Here is a 27,560-nt window from a genome sequence, read left to right as displayed (position 1 = left end):
ATGTGGTTGCTGGGAATTAAACTCAGGACCTCTGAAAGAGCTTAACCACTGAGCCATTTCTATAGTCCCTAAAGGTTTGTTTTAAAAGATTAGAATATGAGCAGAACACTCATTGTTAGTTTTGAATAAAGGCAGCTAATAAAATCCTACATATTGTTTTCACAAAATATCTGGGCTCAACAATTACAAGCAAACAAACACAATACTCTCTAGCAATTTCTCTATAAAGGAAGGCTCCAAAGCTACAGAGAAACTCTGTCTCAAACAAACAAAAAGCCATTCCGAACTCCATTTGCTGGGATTAAAGGACTTTCTTCTCTAGTCAGTAATATCCACAATCCTTCTTTTCTGATTCCAGCTCTCATGTAACAACTACTTTTTATTCTAACATTCATTGGCAAACTGCCATGCTATAAAATCATCAACATTCCCAGAAACTATCATTTTCTGAGAAATAATTACATATAGTAATAATTATTTTAGGCCTTGTGAACCTATAATCTGACACAGGCTAACCTTGCCCCTTTTTAAACTTTAAAAATATAAAAAACTAAAGTTGGTCCTGGTGAATCAGGTGTATAATCCCAGCACTTGAGAGATTGATGCCTTTCTGATCAACATAGTGAGATGCATGTCAGCCTTGGCCTCATCATGAAACCCTGTCACAATAAAATAAAATAAAACCCATTGCTAGCTTAGGGGCTTTATGAAAAATATTTAAAAAATGGTCACGGTGTGGACTTAGTAAAATATCAATGACTTATGATGTTGAATACATATATTTTAGTAAAGTTTAAACAAAAAATGATTCAGCTTCTCTTTTTAACTGTTCACAACACAGTGGAAGAGGGAATAAGTAAAACAGACATTCAATTCCACCTTTGTTTATAATGAATAAGGTTTGCACAAGACAAAAACTTATGGCAGGCACTATTCTAAGAGTCTGACAGACATTAACTAGTTTCTTCTCACAAGAACAATCATGTAACTTCTTTTACTATTCCCATTTACATATGAAAACTGGAGAAAAGATACTGGGTAAATTGAACAAGAACACCTAGTAGCGGAGTGTAACCATATCGTAGTTTTCTTAAGTCTCCACTAGAAAGTCAAGAATATCTTAGTCTTCAGGTATCTTACTTCAATCAAATAAACCAAAATTTACTATTTTATTATATTAACCAGTTACCTAGCATGGTATACAGAAATTCAGAAGATTGCTATTAAGAATCTTATTGTAATATCTACTCTAAACAAATGTTCTTTACAATTCTTTACCTCCGAAAGGAAGAAAAATAAATGTAGAACACATGGGAGATTATAGTAAAGCTGGATACATTTAGCATCTAGTTTGCACTACATGGGGAAAGACAATGTTGAGCAGATAGAACTTCTTAAGCTTCTGTTTTAGGAACACGCTTACATTTATCATGCTGAGATAAACATGTTTGAGTTAAATTTGTACTCATATCTTTGTTTACGGAAGAGTAGCTAAATGGCAATAATATAATGCAGGTTTCTATTAGTCACCTCTAATTGTACTCTGAATTTGACCACCATTTCTTAACCTTTAGCATCACAAAATGGGGAATTTCTCCTACATATTGTAGGATGTAGAGTATCAAACGACTAAAAGTTATTAGTGACCTTCTTTTCTCCAACTATGGCCATTTCAAAAACCAAAGCCTCCTCCAAAGGCAGGCACCAGTATTCCTAACTACTCACGAAGCTGAGACAGGAGGACTGGGACTTAGCCCAGGAGTTAGAGGCCAATCTCAGAAATTTGGGATTTCATCTTGTCTCTAAAGCAGCAAATGCTGTTCTCAGTTCAGAGTACTGCTCTAGACACACCCACTGCTTAGCCCTCCCCAATGTTTTCCTTCTAGCTCGACTTATCCTCTCTAATTCCTAGAGTCCTTCCACATTCAGCACACCAATCTATGTAACAGATATTTACTTTGTGTGTTTGTGTGCGAGCGTATGAGTATGGGGGGAAGTGCACATACAAGCCAAAAGAAGACACCAGATCCCAAGAATAGGAGTGACAGCCCTTGTGAGAGGCCTCTTCTTACATAGCAGCTGGGATTTTCTAGTCTTGGAACTCAACAGTAAGTGCTCCTAACTGCTACTCCAGCTTGGCTTTATTATTTTTGACACCCCATTTTATAGCAAGCTTTCATACAAAATATTATATCAGGACAGTTCCTACTGTTTCTGGTTCTCACTAAGCACTTTTTTTTCACTCCGGACTGGCAGTCCAGCTATTAACCTCTCCCTCAGCTCCTCAATCCCATCAGGCATTTGTTCTCTTTGTGACAGTTAGGCTATAATTCCCTCTACCAAGAACTCCACTTCTCTTTGCACTAAGTTCTATCCCTTATCATTTCTCAAGTTTATATTTGAATAAAAATAAAAATCTAAACTATCAAGTATTTCCATTTTTTTTGTGGGTTGCAAGAGTGGGTCATTCCCCCAACTCTAATAAACATTTTATCAAGGAGAATAGAAATCTGTAAGAAAAAGAAATGGTTCCGCATAAATCTATTATTGGTAACTTCTAACAGCTCCTGCTTACAATCAAGGTCAGAAGTCAGCTGCATTACAGCTGTAATACAAAGACTGGATTTCTTCATCAATGCATCATTTTTTAAAATGTGTGTTTTACCAGTTTTATATCATCACCTACCACCAAATACCAGGGAAATACTCTACATGTTCATTAGACACTATCAGCCTTATGTGTTCTGTACCATTGGGGAGGAGGACATCAACCTTGTTTCAACAGCACTGAATCTCTTTAGTATGTGATGATGGATGACACTGACTGAACTTGACAGGATCCAGAATGATCGAGGAGACAAGTCTGATTGGGTACGTCTGAGAGGGATTTCTATATCAGGTGAATTTAAGTGTCCTTAGCTGTGGCAGCACTATTTTATAGGCTAGAACCCCAGACTGAATAAAAAGAAATGAGTTTAATGCCAGTATTCATTGCCCTCTGCTTCCTGGTTGTGAATGCAATGTGAGCCAATGTCTCATGCACTTGCTGCCATGACTTCCCTACCATGGACTATATTCTTCAAACAGTGAACCAAAACAACCCCTTCCTTCCAAAAGTCACTTTTGTCACAGCAAAAAGAAAAGCAAAGCCACAGTGTCATTAACTTACCTACTTAAATATAGTCAGGCATTCTTAAAGTCATCATTTTTATTTGTAAAGTACTTACTTACATCTGGCATTCCCAATTCCCACACTTGAAAGACTAGGCAGGCGAATTAAGAGTTTAAGGCCAGGCTAGGTTGTATACCAAGAGTACTCTCAGGAAGAAAAAAAGAGTGTTTACTTAAAGAGATATGTCCAAATATACACATATGTACCCAGGTGATTTAAAAATAAATTTATTATCATAGAAAGATAAAGGGGGCAGTGGTGGTGCACGCCTTTAATTCCAGTACTTGGGAGGCAGAGGCAGGTAGATCTCTGTGAGTTCGAGGCCAATCTGGTCTACAGAGCTAGTTCCAGGACAGGCTCTAAAACTACAGAGAAACCCTGTTTAGAAACACCCCCCCCCAAAAAAAGGGAAGAAAGAAAGAAAAAAAGAAAGATAAACGGAAGGATGGAGAAAAGCACCTAAAGTTTATTTTTTTTAAAAAAAAAAGTCAAGTATATTATAGGCCTTCAAATGTTTGTTAAGCTAAACTCCTATATCAGCCTAAATTCTTTTATGCAACAGGTAAAAACAAATAGAATGTAGTTCCCAGATGATCTGAATAGATATTTCCAGTTCTAGAACTGTCTGGGTTTATCTGATTTTTAGTTTCAAAACTGCATCACATGACATTCATCTTTGAGGCCTACACAGATAATGCTATGTATGTTCTTAAATTCCCTGAAAGCAAAATACATAGACCAATGATTGATACCCTGAGTACACAAAAAAAGTCAAGCTAGAGTTATTAAATCATCATTTATAAACTGTTTACCATGTGCCAGGTACTGAGAACACAATAGGGAATAAAACACACCAGTCCCACCCTTCTTCAGTCCTCAGCCACATCACAGAGAGATACAGCAAACTGACAAATTCTATGAAGAAAAACAACGACCATGGAATCCTGTACCAAGCAGTTTTTGTATGGAAACTGTCTTTGGGTTAAGACGTAAAGAATAAAAGAAGAACTAACTAGGCAAAGAGAGGTGGAAGGCCAAAGCAGGGTTATCTGTAAGAATCTGGACACTGGCTTAAGTGGCTGAAGTACAGACAGGGGAGACAAGAGGTGAGGCTGAAAAAGTAGAATGGGACATATGGCCCAACTTGACTAATATGTAATCCTCAGGGTGATTAAATTCATCCTTTCTTGAGATAAAACACAGCTGCTTCGGTACAGACCACAAGTTACAGGAAGGTTAGGTGTGCCTGTGGTGCTCCAAGAGGGCGATGATGGTTACTTACTCTACGATAAGAAAGGACGTGGATTGGGGAAGTTAAAGGGAGAGTGTTTTTTCTTTGGGCATGAATAATGACATTCTTCACTGAAATACAGGACACAAGAAAATGCTAGGTAGCATCAGCAAACAGTAACTGAGGGCATGGACATGAATATGTAGGCTGTAGAATGAAAAGGAAATGGAATCCTAGAATCAAGCCTTCATGCATCTAAGGACAGCAAAGGAGACAAAAAAGAAGTTAGTAGGAAGATGAGAGAAAACAGAGGACATGATTCCAGCTTCCAGAGAGGGAGTTTTAAAAAAGAGAGTGGTTGAGGGTCTCAGAGAAAGGTCTGGGTAAATAAATGTTCACTGTACTTTCTGAACTGGTGGTCGCTCCCTCCAGCAAGACTGTACCAACTCCCAAACAGCATCAACTAAGTGTTCAAGTACTTGAGCCTATGGGGGACATTTCTCATTGAAACCACCACAGTAACTGAAAAGTTATTTACACATGCACAAAAGTTCTATACAGAATATTCCTTAAATCTGTGTAAAGTAGCCACTATGAAGTCAAAGAAATCACTACTTTATCACACTTGTTACTGCTTAGATATGATAAGGGCTGAGAAAACCAAGCTTTGAGAGAAGTCTCATTTTTCGTTAGTCATTCACTCAGAATAAATCTGTTTAATAAATGGTTGTAGCTTTTGCTTTTGCATACAGAGATCATTCACTTATAAACAATGGTTGAGTCAGGCTTGGTAACTCAGGAAAGAAGGCAAGAAAATGAACACTTTAACTACCAGTGTTAAAACTAATAATTTCTTCTGCTCTATTTTTAAAGGTTTGTACTAGTGCTTGTGCAAGACACATACTTGTGGGTGGCCAGAAGGGGGTTCCAGGTGTTCTAGGGCTGGAGCTGCAGATGATGTGGATGCTGGAAACCAAACTCAGGTCGTGTAAAGAGTAGCAGCTGTTCTTAACTGTCAAGGAAAAAGGAAACACTCCAGCTTCTCATTCAGTATTTTAAATCTTTTTTATTGTCTGAAGCAGGTGAAGCTTACTTGAAAATAGAAGAGAAATGGACTTTAAGTTCCAATTTTTGTGCATACATTACTCCCTTCACTCAGGCAGCTCAATAAGTACTAACAGAAGTTATCATAAGTTCTCATTCAGAATAGTACAAGAGCTCCCTGTTACTCCCAACAACTGCCACAGTTCTGCTAAGCATGACAGGAAACAGACAGCATAGACTGACTGGCCTTAAGACCAAGAGAAAGATAAGCCAGTGTTTCCAATATAAGTTTAGAAAGTGATCATTTAGTATATCTTTAAAACTTATTTATTTATTGTGTGGGAGCAGTAGGGTCAGCATGTGCAGGTCAGAGGACAACTTGCAGGGGTTGGTTCTGCTCTCCTATCAGGTTGATTTTAGGAATCAAATTCAGTAGTCAGGCTTGACAGCAAACACCTTCACCCACTAAGTCATCTTGACAGCCCTCACATAAAGTATCTTAAAATGCCTAACCTATAACTTTTGGAAATTCTAATACTTTTGTGAAAGACTAACTGCTTACGTCAATGTACTTGGCTCAAATGGAGCAAAAGCTTTTCCAAACAGCAATTCTGATGCTCAAGTTCTTATAACTTTTCCAAATGCTGATAAAGATGGAGCTACAAAGTTGTCAGTAGACCTCGAACAGCAAACTAGACTGACCGCTGAAAACTGTTTGATTTTTCACAATTCAAATGAGAGAATCTAACTAAATACTAAATATTTTCCACCCTCAAGACAGGTGTAATAGCTCATACCTATAATCCAAGCACTAGGAGGATAAGAGGTGTGTGCAGGGTATGTAGGAGTTCAAGGCCAGGGCTGGGCTATCTAAGTAGAGTTTTATCTCTGAAGAAAAAAATACCTTCAACTGAGGGAGTATTTTCAAGAACAAAAATGTATTATTGACGCTCCAGTTATTGTGTTGAAATAATGAAATTATGGGATAAAGCATGTATTCCTGATGAGAAAATATAAAGGATTTCATTAATGGCCAAGAACTTCAAGTTTTAGAAAACATGCTATATTTCTATGACCAGCAAACTTGTGTAAAGAGTCAGGAAATAAATATAAAACTTAGCTTTTTATGAGTTATATATTCTCTGGCACAACTATTCCATACTATCACTACAGTCAAGGAGCCCCTAAAAATACCAAAGACAATACATACACAAATGGGTATTTCTGGGTCTTGATTCAAGTTTAATTATGTCCATTTTGATTAAAAATAATTTTAATATGCCATAAAATCTTGTTTCTTCTTATTTTTTACACAACTGAAAACATAAAACCAACCTTTGCCTCTGGGCCAAGTAAATACAGAGAGCATGTGAAACAGGGAGAGTATGCATCACAGATAGTGTGGGAGACACAAGGAACATGTAAGACTGGCAGAAGGAACATTGCCCACCTGTGTTTTCATCAATTTTTGTAGAAATAAAAAATTGTTTTCCCTTTGACAATTCACTAATTTTTCTTTCCATTCCTAGTTATACGTGTTTGAAGGAAACTTTCCTAAGTTCTCATTTCACTACACACTTCCTGTCCTTGTACATCTCTCTTCCTAGGGCACAGCTTGAATGCTTTTACATCAAAATCTACCCATGTGAGAGAGGAAAAAGAAGCCACCTGTCTCAACTTTTTATGAATCCTACTACCTTGAACTATGGTAAGGCTGCAAATCTTTTCATGCCCAATCTTTTAATAAATATAGGTTTGACCAATCTTATTATTCCCTTTCTCTTTCAACCACCATTTAATTCTACACAATGAGACCCCTGTGAGGCCTTGGCAGCTAGGGAAAGAAGGTTTTAGTCACAAATACACTTAATGTTTAAAATCGCCCCAACAACTCTTCAAAAAGCTTCTAAGAAAGCTCAAAAAGAAAAGTTAACTCACTGCTCTAAATTGCTTCTTTCTATCACCACTTTCTCAGGTATTCTTTTTTACTTTAAAATGTACTGTTAAGTTGATTTCTCTAACTCTGCTTACCAAGATTATAACAGAATGACATAAATGTTTTAAAGACTTAACATGCCTTTAAAATGAAGCTGTATGGTTCTAAAAATGTCAAACTATTTAAAACAATAAGTTCAGTTTAATTTATAGTATAATATATAAAATGTCAAAATCAATACTAACTCAGAAAGTTATACCAACAACTCTTGGGGGAGAGGAATCATATTTATTTCACAACAGTAACTCTATGGGTGTGAACTGTATGAATCTGTAAGGCTCTCATGCTGGGGACTTTCAGATTAGCAAAGAGAAACAGCAGGGATTTTAGTGACAAGCTGCATGGTAGGGGCAAAACTGTGTTCTTGAAATGTGATGGTAGGGAATAGAGTATGCAATAAAAGAGTGAGATTTCACTCTCCATCTCTCAATGGCAAACGCTTAAATGTACCCATACCAAAACCATTGCCAATGAATGCAGCAGAACAACATCAGCACTGGAGTCCAGCAATCTGTGAATGTCTCCTGAAGATAAATGTCACCCCACCCCCCCCAAAAAAAGAAGAAGAAAAACAATCTAATGTGTGACCAGAGGCAAAAGCAAGACAAGAACAAGTCTTTCTTACTTTCCTCTTAAGGTGCTGGCTAAATCTTTAGAACATACCACACAGCCAACAGAAACAGTAATTTCCTACACAAAACAAAGCAAGAGGCTTTCTGTCTTTTATTTTGCTTTCAAGTAAATAATCTGAAGGATTCTAGCTTATTACTCTGCCCTCAAATCATGAAACTATTCATGATTCCTAAAAAGTAACAATTAGGATTTACAGAAGGTCAAAACAATTTTTTCAAATATTTAAAACATACACATACACACACACACACCCCGATTACATTAAGCTGGGTTTTAATAGTAATATAAATTTTAGAACAAAAAGTTAAATATGTTTGGTATTTTTAACATGAATGCCATGCAGGGAAAGAAGTCAGAACATCAATTTTACCTTATGAAAATTTCAAAATAAAATGTCACTATTTCTAGAAAGATTTATTTAATGCTTTCTAACCCCATTAAATCCTATCTATAATCCTAAAAGAGCAGCCTCATAATGCATAGTGAGTTCAGGACAGTCTGTAAATGTCCCAAATTTCTTACTATAAGTTCAGTATTACAGAAAGACTCTCCATGCTGCTGAAAGGTCAACTTTTACCCTTCTCTACATTAAAATACATGTTTTTATTTTAAAATTACAGTAAAGACATCCTTTCTCCTTCGGACATTCTTTCCATCTCTTCACTCCCTAACAATACCACAAACCATTGGACAGTTCGATCTCTTTCAAAGAACAAAATAAATAAAACCAAAACCCAAACCTCCAGTCATTGGGTATTTCATCTTTACAGTAAAATGAGGAGGCCTTTAGCTATTCTAACACACTTGGTACCTGTCAACCTTTTTCTCCGTAATTAACTGTTATCAAAAATCAAGAACCACACGCTCCTTTGTAAGTAAGTTAACTGGCATTTTCTACAATGTTAAAACAACTGTACAATAAGCAGATTTGTCTTAAACGTATACAACATGAATTTTCAGCAACTTCCGGCCAGGTATGGTTACACACATCTATAACCCCAGCAACAGGAAAGTGGAGGCAGGAACGTTGAGTATGTAAGATCTTCTTCACCTACACAGTGAGTTTAACGCCAACCTGAGCTACATGAGACCCTACCTCAAAAAAAAATAAAAGCAACCAATTTCTGTACATTTTACCCCTACTCTATTTGCTACTTAAAGCTTTTTTTCCAGTCCTCAGTTCAATTCCAATGAAAATACACAGTAGCAAACCTATCTATAATTCTAAGAAAAATAAAGAGTAACAAATCTCTGGGTAAGTCATGTACGTGACACCAAAAAGGAAAACATGCAGATTACCCATTTGAAGATTGCACTCAGCAATTAAATTTGTTACGTTTGCCTATTCTGTTGCATGAACAAAGAGAAGGAAAACTAACTCATAAATTCACAGTGAATATAAATCAAAGATAAAACTTAAAAAAAAAAACTAGCACAGAGAAGAATAATACCATTGTCTTTGGTTCCTTCCACCTGCCCTGGATTCTTGGGTTGCAGCTTATCTAACAACTAATTTTCTCTTCTTATGAGGTTTTACTTGGTGTGCCTGCTTTCTGCTTCCATTTCTATCCCTGTAGTTTTTAAAAGGACATAAAGCAACTTTATTAAGAATGCCTAAGATATCAAAGGCCTAAAGCTTCACTGGTTGTGTGTGGCATAGGAGGAAGGAGAGGAAAACGTGAGGTAATGAGGATCTACTATATTTACCTTATGTGCAGGGCATGTGGACAACAATAGAAACCATGCAGGGTGCACTTTTGGTCAGAAAAGAACATGGCAGCCTAATGGGAAGCTTTTGTTCTTCAAAAGGGTCTCCTTTCTCCCTTTTGTGCTTCATTTAATTCATGGCATCTGAGCTGCTCTTGAACTTGACAGGCAGGAAAAGAAAGGGAGAGGAGAGGGAGAGTCACACACAAAGAGAAGGGAAGGGAGGGCTTTAAAGAAAACGTATTGTGATAATTTAGTTCTGCTAGATGTGGTGAATTTTTTAAATTTTGAGGAGTTGGCAAGTATAATTCAGAATTAAAATCACTTTTTCCAAAGATTGCACTAAGTAGTAGACAAGTGAGATAGATGTAAAATTAATTCTGCAGGAAAAATTTAGATAGATTTTTTTTCTGTTACAAATATTCCTTGAAATAATAGCAAGGAAATACTGATTTTTCAATAGTTACATGAAAGATAAGCATTCTATTAGGAGCATCAGTAATTAAATGATCCCTCAACTTAGAGATAGTCTGAGAGATAAATAGTACTAAAGAAAACCACGAGCGCCACCTACAGGATAAAATGTATACTAAAGGCTAGTATTTTAAAAGATATTAACTGACTCTCATCTTGAAGTCATGAATTAAAAAAATATTAGCCGGGGAGGGAGTGGAACTGATATGTAAAATGAGAAAAAAATTTTAAAAATTAATTAAAAAAATTAACTAAGCAGCAAATAACCAAGTCCCAGGAATCACTACCTAATTTAAAATTGTATTGATATAAATAACTGGTTTATACTATAACATGCTGATAACATACTATAACAACTTAAAGCAATAAAATATACAATTGTAGGGCACTACAACTCTGTCCAGTTGTAGGTGCCAGAGAGATAGCTTAGGAGTTAAGAGCAGAGGACCCAAGTTACACTTCCAGCATGTGAAGCAACTCGAAACCACCCATAACTCCAGCTCCTAGAGATCATGCCTCTGGTCTCTGCTAGCATTTGCACTCACAGGCACACACCCACACAATACACTTAATTAAAAATCAATTTTTAAAGAGGAAAAAAGACAGCTATAAAATGAGTAAGCAACCATGCCAGTAGTAAAGTAGATTGCTGCTACTGACTCTAAAAGATACTCAGTATGAACAACCAAGTAAGTTTAAAACGTAAGACATTATCCTATTGCTACTAGATTTAGTATTCATTTCTCCAGGTTTTTCTGTAATGGATGACTCAGATATGTAAATATGTATCTTTTGCTATACACGTACACACATTTGTGGTTTTCTTCTTATAACTTTATTTCCTCTATCTTATATATTTTACATTTCTTTATTATTATACACATAGCTCTCATTGGGGGGTGTAAAAACAATGTAATAACACACTAATGATTTATGAGCAATATGCTTTATTGAATTATTTCTATTTCCACTTAACCAGAGCTTCAAGAATAGCACTATTTATATCTTTTTCTACTAGCTTAACTATTTCTGTAAACAAATGACTAATGACAGAGTATCTAACTAAGTACAAACATTTAAAACCGCAGTGTATCAAATTGCTCTCCAAAAGTTGTGCTAAGGCAATTTCCATTATTATCACTTTGTTTCCCCTTATATCATCTTTAAATATTTGACATCCGATAAATTACCTGAGAATATCTACACATGTTTTTCTTCAAATTAGGATCATAAGCTTATTCCCAATATTTGCTAGTAAGATTTTGTAAAAGTATCACTTTTAAACTGCTTTAAAGCTGATTACTATTTTATAAAATCTTACTTTAGTCAATACTTAGTTGATTAACACCCAATCACACAACTCTTCACGTGTATTCAGAAACCACTGATCTTAATGCCATGATAACTTACAAAATTTGCAGTATCTCAAAGACACTGTAAGAACATGCAGAATTAAAATAATGCACATTTTTTCCAAGATAACTATTTTTAAAGGATAAGTATTTATGTGCACGTACATGAAAGTGAGTCAATTTGAGAGAGTGTAAAAGGGGAAGCATGGGAAGGGTTGCAGGGGAAGAAAGGGAAGGGAAAAAATGGTGTAATTATAAAAAATAATCATAAATCAAAAAAATAAGAAAAAGAAAATGCAACATTTCTAATCACACTTTGAATAAATATGAAGTTATTTTAGAGTTCAAATCTATGAATGCAACATCACTAACTCTAGTTTCTCAAATGCAGCACGACAGACTTTTTGAACCAGACAATTTTGGGAGGAAGAAGTGAGCAAAATCTGGCCTAGGTGAGAACCACAACCACAGAGTACTTATTATCTCACAAACTCCACTAAAATTTTAAATGTTTTATTTATTTTGATTGTGTGTAAGTGTGTGGGCATGTGATGCCTCTCTGCATATGCGGAGGTCAGAGAACAACTTGCAGCAGTTGGGTGTTTTTTCTCTTTCCACTATGTGGAAGGAATTGAACTCAGGTCATCAGGCTTGTCAGAAAGCACTCTCAATCATAGAATCTTGACAGCCATCACAAGGGCCTATTTTAAAGTATACAAGGAAGCTAGCTCATGCCTGTAATACCAACATGCAGGAGGCTGAGGTAAGAAGATTGCTGCTGAGTCTGAGGTCAGCCTGTGAGTTCCAAGTGGGTTCCAAGCCTGCAGCATGAAGACTGTCTCCAAAAACACAAAACAGAACAGTATACAAGGGCTGAGAACATAGAAGTGCATTGCTTGAGCCTGTAAGTACAATCCTCCCAATGGCCAACAATCAACCAATCAAATAAATACAAAAAGTTATACAAATATTTTCAGCAGTCGAATACTTATCAAATTCTTATTAGTCTTTACTACATTGAATAAGATCTCTCATCTAATTACTAACATGGTAGTTTAAGAGAACGCTACGCTTGTGAGACAACAAACCAGCAAACAAATTTTTTTCACTGTGAACTATTCTATTAATTTTACCTCCAAATCCTACCTTAAGCCCACTATTTCTCCACATCTTTCCCAACTCCTGTCTCAGTTACCATAACTATTCAGACTGTCTTTTAACAGTGCCCTCTGCTTTTACTCTATTCATCTACTAAACAGTGATACATTGCCTGGTATATGCAACACTCTACATACTAAGAATACACAAGTGACAAAACTATCGATAAAATTCATTATCTAGTTAGGTGTTGTGGCATATGACCATATCCTAGTACTTGTGAGGTGAAGACAGGAGAATCAGAATTAATTTAAGGTCTATTTCAAATAAGAATATAAGAAAAAAATAACCTAGCTCTGTGTGCACACAAATTCTCTCGCTTTCTCTCTCTCTCTCTCTCTCTCTCTCTCTCTCTCTCTCTCTCTCTCTCTCTCTTTATCCAGTGAAACTTTTAAAACATGCTAGGTCACAAGGCACAAAGTGTTTTGGTAGGTAGGTAGGAAGGAGGAAAGGAGGAAGGGAGGGAGGGAGGGCAGGCAGGCGGGGCAGGGCAGGCAAGAGAGGCAGGCAAGGGAGGAAAGCAGACAGGAAAAGGAGGGAAGCAGGCAGGAGAAAAAGGGTGGGCAAGAGTGAGATCTGATGTTAAGTACAACGGCCAGTCATGTAAAGATCAGAAGGTTAGGAGGTGAAGAGCATGGGTATCTAGTAAAAAGCAACCTTGGTTTCCTGATGTAGAAGTATACTTTTTCCTTTACTCCAAAGGAAAGGGGAAAGAAACTCTTAAAAGAGCTGAAGAAAAACACTGCTAACTTATATAACTAGGCTGCAATGGTGAAAGCAGAAAACAGTTACTCATGAGATGTAGATTCATGGTAGGTATAGTGGAAATAAAGAGATGGATGTTGTATATATTAATATATATATATATATATATTAATAAACATAAGTTGGATTCTATCACTTTAAAACCTTCCATTGTTACGTTTTCCCACAATGAACTTATGCACCCCAGACTGGTCTCAAACACCCAAAACTTCTCAATCTCCTGCCTGCACCAGCACGTCCTATTTATGTGGTCCTGAGGATTGAATCCAAAAAGAATTTCATGACTGTTAGGAAAGCACTCTACCAACTGAGTTAAATCACTCTCAACCTCTAATGAGGTTTCAATGGTTACACATAATCTGGTCCTTCTAGGTTTTTCTTATGTCTTCAGAGATCAAAATTTGTTTCAGGTCATCTAATTCTACAAATTCTTGTCCATGTGGAGTCTTTCATGAATACTGTTCTCAGCCTGGAATACCATTTTCACCCTACCTCCCACTTCAATTCTCAGCTTCAAATTCACTTCTTCCAAAACACCTTCCCCAAAGTGCCTGGCAAAATTCATTCCCTTTGAATTTCCCTTTCCTCATATAATTTCTTAAAGTACCCCAGAGTACTTCCCTGACAGGACTCACTCCAGCTTGTAATTACCACAATAGTCTACTTATTATTAATGGTTAACATTTGTTTCTGCAGATGAAGTCTACAAAGAGCAGAGACCACTTGTGAGTCACTTACCATCAGTTCTCCATGATCTGCCACAACAACTGGCACACAACAAGTCTAAGAAGTACCTTTCATCTCTGCTCCACTAGAAATGACCTAGTCTTCTAATGTCTTGGCACCTCAATATGCAGCCTTCTCTGCAATCTTAAGACTCTCTGAAGTCACAACAACTATAGCAGATAATATAAAGAAATAAAACACAAGGAATCTAGTCTATTGGATAGGGAATGTAGGGGAGATGAATGGGGAAAGGTCTATGTTAACTGGGTTATGAAATCTGCAAGTTATTAAGCAGTCAAAAAAGGAAAAAGCAACAAAACACTGCATGAAAGGCTTAATTAATTCACCTTAATTAATATGGAAGATAAATTTGTAACAGTTTTTTTTAAAAAAAAAAAAGTTGTTTATTTTTTATGTATACAGTGTTCTGACTGCATGTATGTCGGCATGCCAGAAGAGGGCACCAGATCTCATTATATATGGTTGTGAGCCACTATGTGATTGCTGGGAACTAGACTCAGGACTTCTGGAAGAGCAGCCAATACACTTAACCTCTGAGCCATTTCTTCAGCCCTGAAAGATTAATTTATCTGTGGTATATAACTAACTCACTGTCAAAGAGTCTGAATACAAAAATTCAAACCACAAGTTGACAATGGATGAATTTAATCAGCTTTAAAAATCAGTGCAGCATTAGCTGGGCAGTGGTGGCCCACACCTTTAGTCCCAGTATTCGGGAGGCAGAGGCAGAAAGATATCTAAATTTGAGGCCAACCTGATCTATAAACCAAGTTCCAGGACAGTCATGGGTACACAGAGAAACCCTGTCTTGAAAAACCAAAAACCAGAAAAAAGAAAAAAATTGGTACAGTATGCAGATATAAACATGTATTTCTTTTTGCCATATTCATTGGTAAAATTCTTACTATTTTTTGATAGCTAAATTAAGTTTACATTTATTTTAGTTTTACAGGGAGAAAAAAGATACAACAAAGAAAAATCATTTCCTCAATTGTTCATTACTAACAATGCTACTGGATTATTTTACACAAATTATAGTTAAGATTATGTTACTCAAAAAAACTGTAGTGGCTCCACACTGTCTACTGAAATAAGTCCAAACACCTTCATCTGATATTTAAGGTCCTACACAAATAGGTCTCAACTTATTTACTTTTTCTTTACCATATTCCAGCCAAGAAGACTAATTTATTGCTCCAAACATAGCTGATGTTTTCTGGCCTCTATCAGACCTCGCTTCCCCCAGTTTTTTGTTCTTTTTAAATTTTAATTAATTAATTTTAAGATATGAATGTTCTGCCTGCACGTATGCCTGCATGCCAAAAGGGGGCATCATAGCATTATAACACATAAACAGACATATTATATCTATCTATATTGAGAGATGTTTGTGAGGCACTATGTGGTTGCTGGGAATTGAATTTAGGACCTCTGGAAGAGCAGGCAGTGCTTTCAACTTCTGAGCCAACTCTCCAGCCCCTTTTCTTTCTTTTTGAAGTGCAACCTCACCCTTCAGATTCATAATCCACCTGTTAAAATACTATCTTCTGTATTCTTGCTCCACCTCTCAATTCTGAATGGACCGCTCTTGGTGTACTACCCCAGCTCATTTAAGTGCAAATGATCACTCCTATAGCATGGGAAAGCAAAACTAAAGCAAACAACTCCCTCTGCAAAACAAAGATAATACCCATGCACACAAAAGCAAACAACTGTATTTATAATTTATAAATTGCCTTGGAAACTATTTCCTTTGAAGGCAATATTGTTTCTGATTTGTCTTTTGTTTCTCACCATTCTTCAAAACAAAGTATATACTGAATAACTGTTGACTCAAACAGTAAAAAAAAATTTTACATAAAAATTTAATTTATCTTTGGTCTTCCTCATTGGCCACATTATAAGAAGAAAGGGTCTATTAAGTATCTACACTGTAGCTACTATAATAAAAGAAATCAGAGATTATTAAAACTACGTACAAAAATTATAAATAACTCAGTGGTGTAGCATTTATCTAGCATACCAAAAGGCCCTGGGTTTGATCCCCAGTATCACTAAATTCTCATTCTCATTCTCTCTCTCTCTCTCCAAACATAAAATTTAATTTAAAAAATAAGAGGCAATAGAGCATCAAGACTTTATAGTCAACACTGTAGAGACCAGGAACCCGGGTCCACACGCCTAGCTAAAGGAATGTCCCCCGGGTGTCACCTAATACAAATCTAAAAGGACAAGAACATAGTTTACCATGTACTATTCTAAAAAGTCAAATGAATACATTAAAACTTAAGTATATTAATTAATCACAAAGTAAACAACCAAAATAAACCACTTACTGCTATTATTAAGGTCACTAATTTAGTTAAGACTGCTAGGTAACACAGAAATATTTATTTCTTCCCATATTTTACTTTTCCTTGGTACTTAATACTAGCTAACGGAAGCAGGGGTTTCTGTTTTGTTTCACTGTTCTCTTAGCATCCAGAACAAAGACTGGCAATCACTATAACTCAGAACACCTCAGGCTGCTTAACCTGGCTGGGAATCACTACTCCCATGAAACAAGCAGTAGAGCAGCCATGAAGACAGAACTGGTAAACTGCCATCTGTGATGACACCCTGACACAATACCTGTTTTATATGGCACACAAGCTAAGAACAGTTTCGGTTTTGTTGTACAGATTTGTTTCTTTTGTTTATGCACAATTTTTTTTGTCTGAAACGTATGTATATGCAGCACACATGTGCCTGGTGCCCATGGAGTTCAGAAAAGGCTGTAGGATCCCATGGAACTGAAGGTAGAAATGATTGTGAGGCACCATGTGAATCCTGGGATCTAAATCCAAGTCCTCTGCAAGAGCATCAAGTATTCTTAACTGCTGAGCCATCTCCCCAGTCCTAGTTTGTTTGGTTTTTTAAAATGTTTATGTATGATGTACACGTGTGCATGTTCTTGTATGAATACAAATAGGTATTATGGAAGTCAGAAAACAAACCTGAGTGCTGGTCTTTGCCTTCCATCTTTTTTGAGACAGTCCTTGAGCTACCTGGGATTCTCCTGTCTCTACTCTCATTTCACTGGAGGACTGATTTGTGAGCAACCATGTCTATCCAGTCCTATGTGGACTCTATGGATCTAAACTCTGGTCTTCACATTTGCATGGCAAGTTCTTTATCCATGGAACCATCTGCCCAGACGCTAAGAATAGTTTTCACAGAATATCTGCAAAACATCTGATCATAAAGACACTAACATGAGTCCCTAACTAAGAAAACATTACTCTAGGCAGGTATCACAAAATTTTTACATTACTACCATATTTTACATTTTGTCAATTAAAAATGTAATGACATTTTTCTCTCTTGCTATATAAACATCTACATAATATCTTCCATTTTCCTTCTAAGCTTAAAAAGATCCAAATATTTACTATGTATCCATTTAGAGAAAAGATGACACTAGTGCCTGGTAACACTTTATGGATGCTCTTCTGTGTATATATCAATGACACAACCTGGCCTTTAAGCATGTCTAGACATGTACTGGATATTATTTGCAAGGAGGAAGGTTAAAAAAATCAAATTACAATTAAAATAAATTATTTTTTGCAATTTACAATAAACACTGGGTATGAGGAAAAGAGAATGGAATTTCTTAATGACCAGTCATCAAAAGGTCTCCCTCAAATCAGTGTAGCACATTCAAAAGAACTATGAGAAGAAATTCGTTGATTTTTTTTTAAATCTTTAAATCACTTCTCCCAAATGATGGAAATGTTCCTAAACTAAAGATATAACAGACAGCCAGGCATATTGGTGCACAACTTTAATTCCAGCACTAGAGAGGCAAGAGGTTCTCTGAGATCTCTGTGAACTGGAGGCCAGTGAGTTCTAGGACAGCAAAAGCTACACAGTGAAACACTGTCTCAAAAATACCAAAACCAGAAAATGGAGCCTTTTAGAACCACAACTGAAGGTAAGATCACACAGTTCATTCAGGTAACTGCATTATAAAAGTTAAAAGTAGGGAACGTGAAAATAAGCTTTCCTATGTTCAAATCTCAACTATCATACCTACAGCTTAACTTCAGAACCTTGGACAAGTTTTTCCACCTAAATCTCAAGATTATTCTTTAAAGCAGGGTTTTAAAAAGGTACATCTTGATATACTTGGTTAAGCAACACAGTAAAGCACACAGTCTAATATATCACCAGTATTAATAAAGGTTAGGTAGTCTTGTCTAAATAGATACCTTACTATTTCCTACAAAGAATTCAATCAGTCTTTTTCCCATTTCTCCAATGTTCTTTTTGTATGTTTTAACAAAAGCTTTTTATTTCGCCTCTTGGCAACTTTCTTTAGATCTGAGGCTATCATATATCCTAAGTCTTGTCTATTTCTAACATTTTCAACTGAAAATCAATGTTAGTGCCCAAAAGACAGACACTTATCGAAAGAAAGAATTACAGTAACTGACATTAGTCCAAACACTTAATCATTTGTATACAGGTATATGCTATTATTGTCTTCTGGCTTTTCTTATTCACAGAGCAAAAATAGAGCCAATGCATTAAAAAGTTGTTAAGTTATCTTGCTTATTCTCAAATGAGCACTGGCTGGTTTTTCAGTTTAAATCAAAGAAAAGTAGTACCAATGTCAGATTTTCAAGCAAGAGACTATTTGATGCCCAAAATAAGACATGATTCCTCAATACTACCTATTCTTGTACAAAACAATAAATAATTCCCTGAAGAATATGGTCTTCAACTCACCTATCCAACTTAATAACAATCTTATCGCCAAAAGTACTCTGAGCAATAGACAGCATCAAGAGATGGCTCTGTTGAACCTAGACAACAATGAGGACTCTTAAGAGAGACACATACATAGCTCTAATCTATATGAGAAGTAGAAAAAGACAAGATCTCCTGAGTAAATTGGGGGCATGGGAACCTAGGGAGAGGGTTGAAGAGGAGGGGAGAGGCAGGGAGGGGAGCAGAGAAAAATGTAGAGTTCAATAAAAATCAATTTTTAAAAAAAGGAAAAAAGAAATGGCTCTGTTATAAGTTTAGGAACAAAATTAAAGGTTCGGGGAAGACATTTTTCACTAGTACATCTAGACAGTGAAAAGGGACTGCCAAATTCAGACAGTATTTTATTGCCTTTTAAGTATCTCTCTCCCTAAGGCAACTAAAATTATGAGTGTCTCAAAGATCCGTGTACCTATGACCAGTGCACCAGACCTAACATATCAATAGGTATTCATTCAGGATCTTCACAGGAAGAAAGTCATAGCATGATTATATCAAAAGATTTCCATATACCCATATACACATATGCTCATGTTCCTGTGCACGCGCACATACTTACACTTCCCCTTTATCCAGACAGTTCATCCAAAGACTACCATTTAAATTTTCAGCTGAGATGAGTGAGATCATACAAACACCACTGAGCTATGAGCAAGATCTGAATGCTAGTTTCAGTTGCTTCTAACCACGTTCATGCAAGTCAATCAGATTCAGTTATTCTTAATCCGGAATTCAAGGGTACTTTCATATTTTCACCAATTATTCAGCTAAAACTATCTCAACCATCTAATTTCTGGTTTTAACAACTTTATTAGTTTCTGTTATCAGTTGTGGTGCTAATCAATGTCAAGGCACAGAAAAACACAACACAAATGAAAAGAAACAAAACAAAAAAAGCGAACTAGGAACTCATGGCTTATGTAAAGCATAACACACTTTTAGACACTCAAGAAAAGTTGCCAGGACCTGATAATATACATTCATTCTCTTGCTTCTTTGTTCTCATCTCCTCAGGTTTCACATGGTGAGCAGATAACTGCAACATGCCAGTTTAAAGAAAACAAAGACCATTCCATCCTCTACCAAGCATGGCGATGTCTTCATCTGAGCAGTAAACTCAGTCTGAACCAACCAAGTGAGTGCAGACAAACCTGAACCTGCAATCAGAGCTGCAGCACACACTGGGCATGGAGCAAACATGGAGATAGACGTTCTCTGAACCAAAAACACTGATTTCTCTCTATACTCTCTCTAACCAAGGCAAATCCCTGCATTTCGGACCCTGTCCCCCAGCTGTTTTCTCTAGTCTCACATATTTCCTCCTAAAAACTAATCCTTCCCTGTTTGTTTTTATTTGAGACAGGGTTTCTCTGTGAAATAGTCCTAACTGTCCTGGAACTCACTTTGTAGACTAGACTGGTCTCGAACTCACAGAGATCCATCCACCTGCTTCTGCTTTCCAAGTGCTGGGATTAAAGGTCTGTGCCACCATCTTAATGTCTGGCACAGTCGCTATTCCTGTGATTGAAAAAAAAAAATTACTCTTACCTCCCAAATCTAATCAATCATCAATTCTCAAAGATTGTACCTCCTCTCCCACTTTCCCCACTCTCTCCAACTAGGACTCTTAGGACTCTTTTAATCTGGACCTCTAAATCATCCCACCCCAATCCCACCCCCAGCAGTGGGACTCAAACTCAGACCTTGAGCACACTGAGCAAGTGTTCTACTATGACTCTCTGCATCATTCTTAAATGGATTATTCTGACGATCTTCCAGCAATCTTTTTGCCTCCAGTTTCCTATCACTAGAATGTATGCTCTGTTCTCTTGCCTTTCTGAAGTTCAAATTTAATTTACCTCTCCATGTTACAAGGCATTCTATTTGCTATCGCCCCTACCCTGTAGCTTTACTTCCAATTTCTAAAATGCAGAAAGTTGTTTCCTACCTATCATTTGCTTCATAGTGATTCCTAGATAGAAATTTTCTTGTGATAAATCTCTAGATGCAAGGGGTCTCTCTTCTAAATCACCTGGAAGAATAAGGTTGAGAGAGAAAGTCTTTGTGCTTTTATGAAACCCTTGTGAGATATCTAGAAAGACCGTGTGCCCTTTTTAAATATCTATGTGGTAGTTCTCCCTTGCTGGCAGAGGAGAGCAAAAGACACTGGATGCAAAAGACAATAATACCCTGCATAATCTGACCTTTTTTCCTTATAAACACATACCTATTATAAGGTTTAACTTATAAATTAGGCATGTAGTGATATAGAAAATGAGAATATATAGTGTAAAAAGATAAGTGAATTTGTTCTGTCCAAAGACCTTTATTGTACTACAGTTAATAGATTTTTTTTTCCTTTTCTTAAATGAATTACTTTTTTTCCTTACGAGACAGGGTTTCTTTTCTTTATGTAGACTTGGCTGTCCTGGAGCTTTCTTTGTAGACCAGGCTCACAGAGATTTGCCTGTTTCTGCTGGAATTAAAGGAATGCACCACCACTGCCAGACCTTAAACGGATAACTTCTATGTTTTCATTTAAAGCAAATACTATGTAGTCTCTTGTGCATATCCCAGGTATATTACTACGCTTTATCTGAGTTCATTATTAAATAAAATAAAGATTACTTAAATACAAGCACTAGAAAACCCTGATAGCAATCTAGGAACCAAAGCAGTTAGTTTAATGTGAGGACAGCATATATAATATAAATAGGCTCACAACCTGGGCAGGATAGAACAAAATGGTACAAAATTTCACCATGTAACTCAGGCAGCATGTAATTCAAAATGTTTAAGTTGTTATTTATACATTTTTCCATGAAATATTTTTAAATCAAAGTTGATAATGGGTAACTAAAACTAAGAAACAAATTTGGGATGAGGAGGCATCTTGTTTCCACCTCCCCAGAGTTGGAATTATAGGTGTATGCCACCTTTTTGCTGGGGATTAACCCCCACACCTTGTACATACTAGACATAAGAGCAATACCAACTAAGCTATATCCCCAACATCCATCATAATCTTTAAATCAGATTAATACTCTAACTGTATGAATATTAAGGAATTCTTCCTATTTCAGAAAGCAATAAAACTCTTCTTTAAAAACCAAGTAATATATGACAGGCTTATAAAAGCAAAGTCTTTTATTTAAGTAATTTAATATACATTACATTATCCAGGTATCTAGAATATTACCTACCATACCAGAAAAAAAAAATCTATTCTGCATTCTAGTAAAAAATCAAAAACCCCAAAATGTTTTAAACTGCCTAGATGCAGCTAGAGTCTGAATGTTTCTAAAGCTTTTTTTCCCCCTTCTCCTTTGCTACTTCAGAAAAGTGAGGGAAAAGATCAAAAACCAAAGGAACCACAGCAAAAACTGAAACTTTCCACCAGCCAACATTTCTACTACTTTGCCCATAGAGGCAGGCACACCTGACACCAGATTCAGAAAAAGGATGGCAAGGACAACCAGGGGAAGGACAAGGAACTGACCACCACCCACAAGGAACTCCTCCTTTGATGAGCTATGAATAAAAACTTACCTTAGTTTTAATTTATACTCAAGAAAAGTAAGCTAAAAAAATTAAGATTAAAACAAGACTGGACAAAATAGTGTCTTTTTCTACAGAAGCTATTTAATAAATCATTACAAAATTTAAAGGCTGAAAGTTTTGTTTTATAAACTCTTGTTCTCTTGTTCTTGAAAATCACGCTTCCATCTTTCAGAAATATCTCATTAGCAAATTCATCATTAAGCTCTCACTGGATCTTATTTTAAAATATACACTGTAACGAACAATGACTGCATGCAATAAAGATCAGGCATTAAAAAAATCCTCAGGCCCAATTTGATTGTGTAAACTGGAATTAAATGTATACACGAATCAGTTAATGGAAAGAACCTGGCAAAATGCCAGTGACTGTAGCCTCTGCAATAAAGATACAAAAACATCACCTGCAATAAAGATACAGAAACATCTAAAGAAGTATGTTTTTCTCCTAGTTTCACATTATCAAATCAAGTCACACACTAGCTAGGCATGTTGGTGCATTCCTATAATCCTAGTACTCAAAGGCTGAGACAAGAAGATCTTGAGTTCAAGGACTACCTGGGCTATATAAGGAATCCAAGAACAGCTTGGGCTACATAGCAAGATGCTCTCAAAGAAAAAGGCATGAACTAGTTACCCACATCAATTGCTTTGATATAAGAAACATCAAAACCAGTTACAATTTATAAGAACGTTTTAAAATCTTTTCTAATAATCAGAACTATTTTTTCTTGCCTTTTGTGGCTCAATTATGAACATTCTTCAGTTTAGAATTTATAACCAAACAGAAAATGGAACAGAATAAAGGATATAGCTTAACTACAATTAATCAGAACATACTAATTAGTTTTGTATTCTCAAATGATCAACAATAGAGTTTAATACAGTGCTGGCTCTTCTTTACAGCAGAGAAAAAAAATGAACATCAAAGACATATTTGGAGGGATGGAGAGATGGCTCAGTGGTTAAGAGCACAACCTGCTCTTCCAAAGGTCCTGAGTTCAATTCCCAGCAGCCACAAGATGGATTACAACCATCTATAATGAGATTTTGAGCCCTCTTCTGGCCTGCAGGTATATATGCAGGCAGAATACTGTATAAATAAATAAATCTTAAGAGAGAGAGAGAGAGATTTCAAGTCTTAAACTCTCCTACAACACTTATTTAATGGTTCTTGCAGACATCTTCAACAGGGAAAACTGCTTAGGAATGAGAATTTGAAGAGTACTTTGGAAAGCACACTGGGAATTCTTCACTAGTCCCTTGTGGTGGTTCCAGTAAGAATGGCAACCACAGGCTCATAGAGTTGAATGTTTGGTCACCAGGGAGTAGCACTATTAGAAGGTGTGGCCTTGTTTGAGGAAGTGTGTCACTGGGGGTGGGTTTTTATGTTTCAAATGCTCAAGCTGGTCCCCAGTGTCTCTCCCTTCCTGCTGCCTGCCAATCCAGATGTAGAACTTTCAACTCCTTCTCCAGCACCAAGTCTATCTGCAGGCCCTGAAGACAATGGACCAAACCTCTGAACTGTAAACCAGCCCCAATTAAATGTTTTCCTTTAAAGAGTTGTTATGGTCATGGGGTCTCTTCACAGCAATAGAAACCTTAACTAAAGCATCTCTGAAGGGTATATCCCCGAGGGGTCACCTCAAGTTTGGTTATTATTAGTGTCTATCAGCAGTTAGCTTCAGTCACATCCTCCCAGGGGTGTGTTAACAATAAACTAATTCTCTGAAAATAAGATCACATTTCCCTTTCATGTTATTGCAGTGAATCAAAAATAAAAAGGCTATTAAGTATTACTTCCTACTTTTACCTAAAATTCAAACAACACAATCTAAATTCTGAGACGTACCTATAACTTAATTACACATGATTAACACAACAACAAAATCAAACAAACCAAAGAAGACAAACAATATATCCCACATCATGATAGACAGGTTTCTATCTGGGCCATAGCAGACATTTCTCCTCCAAACCACCAGCATATCTCTAACATTCTGAGATATTTATTCATTTGTTCTTCCTCTCATACCTCTTTCTGTTCTTTATTGTTCAGAAACAAAATGCCCAGAATGACAGTTAAGTTCAAAACACTCCTAACATAAAGTACAGTGCTAGGAAATATCCTCAAAAAAACAATATGTATGATGAATCTCATCATACACACAATGCTACTTTCCAGCCAAGAGTATACAAATGTCAATTACAAACTTAACATATCCCCTGCTTAAAAGAAAATGAGTAGCTGGACGGTAATGGCGCACACCTTTAATCCCAGCATTTGGGAGGCAGAGGCACAGATCTCTGTGAGTTTGAGGCCAACCTGGTTTACAAAGTGAGTTCCAGGTCAGCCAGAGCTAAATGGTGAAACACTGTCTCAAAACACAGGGGAAAAAAATGGAGGGAAGGAGAGAGGAAGGGGAAGAAGGGGAGGAAGAGGAGGAAGAGGAGGAAGAGGGAGGAAGGGGAGCGTAGAGGAGGGAGAAAGTAAAGGGAGAAGGGACTTATCTCCTCATCTGACACTAAAAAAGGGGCAAGGATAACAAAAGTGCCTTCCAGATTATGCTTTTAAGGCTTATCATAAAGAACTGCACTGTACATGAAAGGCCACTGTTACCTTATGTGGGTCATCACCCTCAATTCTATAAATATCTCTTTGTTTTTAATCTACCACATCAACAGATAGATCTTAAATCTTGTTATCACCTAGAATTAACTGGTCCTCCTCTAAAACTTTAAACTCTCCAACTGCAACCCCAACCTCCTAGATCTTTCATCCCCTTCCTCCCTTTACAGACCATTCTCAAACTCATCCGAACTTCCAGCTCTTCCATCCTCATAGGAGACCATTAATTTACCAGTCTTCACTTCCCTTTTAATTATACCTTGTCGAACTGTATGTGCCAATAAAGTCCTGGATCCTGGAAAGCTATCTTCTTCATTTCCTTCTTCACTGTTCCTTCTACATCTTGGCTTCCTAAGTACCATTAGAAAAGTAAAAATAGAAAGCATAGTCATATACCACCTAAGTTTTTTTAAAATGTGTCTTTGGAACCTAGATTTCAATAGGTTTGAAGAGAATTACAGAAGTAGAAAATTTAAAGTTTACAGTATTTCAAAGAAATCTAGACATAAGACGGGAGAAAGCTGGTATCTGGAATTAACACAAAGAAGAAGTTTGAGGGTGCAGAGGTTTAAAAGCACTGACAACTAAAGGGTAGAGATGAGACAATGATGGAAAGTATAGAAAGTTCTGGACAGGTTCAATGGCTTTAAACTTTGCAAGTTCTAGTAATACAAATAAAATGTAGAGTTTTTCTGTCTACTTAGCATAAGCCAGGATTTAGCTTCTTACATATTAAAAGTCCTTCCTACTCTGAAACCAGACAACCTAGGTTTAATGCCCAGCTCTATTTCCTAGCTATGTGGTCAAGATTAGACAAATCAACACATCATTTCTAACTTTTGTTTTAAGTTACCATTATCATAGGTTTAGTCATTCATTTTCTATTTGAAGCAAAGCTATTAAAACAAACAAGCAATAAATCAAAATGCCCCATGAAGCCATGCAGAGTCTTCTTTATTATGTAATCCAAACTCCAGTTTGCAGATGAAGAAGTTTTACCCTGAACAAATCATATCCAGAGCCAGAAGTGATGGCTAACATCTGTAATCCCAGCACTTGGGAAGCAGGAGGATTTTGGCAAGTTGAAGCCTATCTATGAACAGTATGGACCCCCCCATATCAAAAAAATACAATAAAAGACTAAGACCACTGAAGGAGACAATAACAAAATACAGAATAGATCTTTTTTTTTCCTGCTATGCATATCTATAGGGCTCCTGGAGTCATTTCATCAGGTACATGAAAAGCTGAGCAATCAGGAAAGGTAATGCAACTTACCACTGAATAGTACTCTATATCTCAGACAACCAAGTATCACGCCAACACCTTGTTTTTCTCATGAATGATATGGAGTTTCAAAGACTGTAACAAAACCATCATGAGATCACAACACCTAGAAGTAACCTTCAGATGTTTGCTTTTCCAATACTCATTACTCTTCCTTTTACTGTTGTGCTACTACCTTGATGTTGTTAAACAATAAACACAAGTAATATTAAGATCTTTCCTTCTAGAAAATGAAGTCCATAAAGTACAGTTTCTCATGTCATCCTCATATGCAGTCTTTCAAAGCCCAAAACTAAACCCTAGAGAGTGACTTTAAACATTTATTTCATTACTTTTAAATAAATAAATGAATTTTATTTATTTCATTACTTCTTGTATGTATGAATTTATTATTTATTATAACAAATTTATTTCACTACTTTTTTGTATGTATTAATGTTTTGCCTACAAATATATGTACAACTCATTGTGTGCTTGGTACCCTCCGAAGTCAGAGTGGATGCCCTGGAATGAGAGTTACAGATGTTTGTAAGCCACCACATGGGTGCTGGGAATTGAACACAGGTTGGCTACAAGACAAACAAGTTCTCTTAACCAATTAGCCAACTCTTCAGCCAGCAAACAATCAACTTTTGGGCTTGAGGTTCTTCAGATCCTAAAAATTACTGAAAGTTATGTGTTAGGTAGATTTCTAAGATGGCCTCCTCTGACACCTGACTCCTAGTATTTCTACTTCCCCATGAGTGTGGAATGGATCAAGTACCTTGCTTCAAATAACATGATAGAAGGGAAGGTACTACCTGGGAGATTGTACTCATAGTCAAGAGAGGATTCTTTTGTTCTATTTAGATGAAAAGAATGGACAAGCAAAGTACCACTTGTTTAGTGACAGTAACTCTGAGCCTTGAATGTTTAGGACTGCCTACTTTTTTCAGTGACACCTCTAAACTTTAAGCTCCAGTTGCCTAGTACTGAGCTTGAAGTGTTAGGACCCT

At 36.5% G+C, this 27,560-nt stretch overlaps 1 protein-coding gene across 5 annotated transcripts in view; it reads right to left on the bottom strand.

Annotated features, from left to right (window-relative positions):
* The window catches only part of Pou2f1 (POU class 2 homeobox 1), a 140,225-nt gene that overhangs the window by 95,344 nt on the left and 17,321 nt on the right, over window positions 1-27,560 (bottom strand). The window contains exon 1 of one of the 5 annotated variants that reach the window (XM_048421056.3): window positions 5,308-5,404. The exons of the other annotated variants lie outside the window; for them this stretch is intronic. The gene's annotated coding sequence lies outside the window, so the exon portion shown is untranslated. Of the gene's footprint in view, window positions 1-5,307; window positions 5,405-27,560 lie in introns of those variants that run through there. 5 annotated transcript variants of the gene reach the window in all.

This window comes from Myodes glareolus, chromosome 5 (assembly GCF_982192425.1).
Source record: "Myodes glareolus chromosome 5, mMyoGla1.1, whole genome shotgun sequence".
In the NCBI taxonomy this organism is placed as follows: Eukaryota; Metazoa; Chordata; class Mammalia; order Rodentia; family Cricetidae; genus Myodes; species Myodes glareolus.
Note: the sequence above shows the minus strand (reverse complement) of the source record. Positions and strands in the feature narration are given on the sequence as shown.